Below are 3,271 nucleotides of genomic sequence, written 5' to 3'. Positions count from 1 at the left end.
TTGCGTGAAAATTTGAAATTTTTGTTTATATACCTTCTTGTTTGCATTATCCAATTAGAACACCTAGACTTGACCCGTTCGAACATTTCCTTGATCCAAGATCGTGAATCTTACGAAACCTTAGGAATCTAGAACAGTGTATATTGCGACCTTAGGATTACTTTGTGTGACCTATTTGTGACTTGATTGTTCTGGTTTTTATTTTCTCCTTAAAAATATCTTCACACTTTGAAGTAGGGATTTTTAATGGGAAAGGTGATTTTTCAATTTGGCAACAAAAGATGAAGGGTATTTTGGTCCAACAAAAAGTTTCAAAGACCATAGATAGCAAATTTTCTGCAAATTTAAAAGAAGTACAAAAAGATGAGTATGATGAACTTGCATACACTTCAATTATTTTACACCTGTCTGATACTATTTTGAGAAAATTAGAAAACTGGATTCTACAAAAATAACTTTGAGAAAAGTTGGAGGACTTATATTTCTTAAGTCAACTCCTAATAAATTGTACTTACTTGAACGATTTTTCAACTTTAAAATGAATCCTTCAAAGGATCTTGATGACAATCTGGATGCCTTTAACAAGTTAGTTCAAGACATCATTAATTGTGATGAAGACGTATCTGAAACATATAAAGCTATTATCCTACTTAATTCCATGCCTGATTCATATAGGGAAGTTAAGAATGTAATTAAGTACGGTAGGAACACCTTAACACCCGAGATTGTCATAGATTTACTTAGAAGTAAGGAGATGGAGATTAAGGTTGAAAAAGAGGATAAGAGGAGTGGCGAGCAAAATATGATGAGGAGTAGGATGAAGTTTAAGCAAATGAAGTTGGGTAGAACTCAAGACGGTAGTGATTCGAGTAGTGACTCGAGTGATGAGGGGAGTAAGAAGAAGGGCAAGGGACGAGACAAGTCTAGTAGTAGAAGGTGTTACAGTTATGATAAGTCTGGACACTTTATTAGGGACTGTCCCGAGAAGAAAGATAAGCTGAAGGGTAAGATAAGAGGTGAGACGAATTTGGTTGAGGGGTCAAGTTATGACCCCAGTGAGGTTTATTAAGTGTGATCCTTTTCTGCATGTGTGTGATTGTCTAAATTTTGTTGCATGATTATCTGCTACATCTCAATGTGTTTGATATGTGCATTTGCATGGATTTGAAACATTAGGATTACTTGGTGTAATTGTTTGCATGCATAATGGGTTAGGATGCATTAACAGTGTGTTGTGTGTCTTTTGGTGAGGTAGAGTATAGATGTCTAGAGGTACATAGTGGTTTGTACCGGGGATGTGGAGTGTGACGTTTGGATCACGAGTGGAGATGTGATCAAATATCTAGAATACTTTATTTGGAAAGAGACCCTGATCAGGTGGAGTGTGAGAGAGGCACTTCTATCACTTTTGTTAGGTGAAGACCCATTATCCATGTAGGTTGGGAGAAGCGATGTGGAGATAGAGGATTATCCCGTGAACTTCGGATCTATTTGACTTACCAGTTAGACATGAGTTGGGTGATCAGTCTAGTGAGCTTGGTGGGTGATGAGAGGAGATATGTTTTCTCGAGATGTGAGCAACACGGAATGTGATAGGATAAGTGTGATGAGATCTTTTCTTAGGTCATTTAGACATGTGTTGCATATGTGGTTGACTGTGATTTGATTGACTTGGTGTTAATCTATGGTTCTATGTGAACGTATTTTTGAAAAGATCTGTGTGTGTTATCCTATAGTATATCGTCATCGCACGTATATTTGCTCTTGATTGTTTATTGTTAAATATTTGCTTCTACTTGGGTATTTTTTGACCTTAGCCCCTGTGAGTACATGGAGCATGTATGGTATGTGTTTCAAATTGAAAACACGAGGTAAGGTCTGTGATCCAATTTCATTGGTTACCTTGATTATGCAACTGCTAACTGTGTGTTTTGATTGCTTGCAGATTTATTGAGCATCAAGGTGGAGATTTGTTGGGATTTTGATACCCAATACATCCCGGGCTATGATGTTAACGTGGGTTAATATTATTTCATAGGCATAGGCTGATGAATGAAATAAGTCCAACAATCAAGTCTATGAGCTACACCCGGCCCAATTGTATTTCCTTATGGATGGCTTAAATCTTGGCACTTTACCCCTTTAATGGCCCAACTTAAAGTCTAACCCTAGAGTATATATTTGGTTATAACCCTAGCTACTTTGTAATGATGATTGTGTGATTCTGAGAGAAGAAACAAGAGAATCCCGGCTGTTCCCTTTGTGTGTGAAAAAAGGTCTCCAGAAGTGTCCAGAACGCTTGTATAATGTGTGCAATTGGTGGTTCCTTCATAGTATACCTTTGTGGTGTTTTTTTCTAGTCTTTGTGGCCACAAATCATCATCATTTTTTGTCCTACGTGGGTAAGATTGAATAGCAACCACGGTGAATCAATTGGTTGTGGTTTGGAGCCGATTGGACTGGTGCGTTGGACTAAGCCTGAAAATCACGAATTTGAAGATCTTTCAAGAGAGCTTCTGCAACATCACGCATTAACAATCTTGACAGAAATCGTGAAGTATGACTTCTTGTAGCAATCTTGGTGCGCAGTCTCGCACGGAATGTGTGGGGACTTTTTGAGTTTTAACACTAAATAATTTTAAAGGTATGGGCTTATCTTATCTTAATTTCTAAATTTGTGTTACATGTTTAAGTTTTCGTCATTTCATTAATTTTGGGTGTATGAGTTTTGTTTGTTGATGATTGTTCCGATGATGTCATGAATAGACTTTTGATATGTGTTGCAGAAAAGAAGTCTTGAATTTTAATATTTTTTTTAGAGTCAACTAGGGAAAAAATCTGCCTTCAGTAGTCTGCATATAGTATCTATTTTAAATGCCTTATGTATTTTTTCTCTTATTTTCTGTTAAAAATTTCTCTAATGTGTTCTAACACGATTTTTCATAGCCTGAGTTGACCAAATCTGTAAATTTTGTTAATTGATCTGTGATCTAACATGTAGTGGTTAATTTATTCTTTTCTTGCACGTGTGAGCATTGAAAGTCATTGTTTTACCTTGAGCTAATATGGTATTTTTCTCCCCTTTTCAAACTTTTATTCCAATAAATTTTTCTTTCATTTAAAAAAAAATTAAAAGATAAGGAGTCCCCGTATAGACTCCGCATGAATTGCGCGGGGACTCCTCATGGAATTAGTGTGGTGTCCCCACACAGTCTGTCCGGGGACTCTGCATGGAATTGGTGTGGAATCCGCAAGACCACATGCGAGCTCC

This window comes from Olea europaea, chromosome 2 (assembly GCF_002742605.1).
Source record: "Olea europaea var. sylvestris chromosome 2, O_europaea_v1, whole genome shotgun sequence".
In the NCBI taxonomy this organism is placed as follows: Eukaryota; Viridiplantae; Streptophyta; class Magnoliopsida; order Lamiales; family Oleaceae; genus Olea; species Olea europaea.
This window is presented reverse-complemented; position numbering follows the sequence as displayed.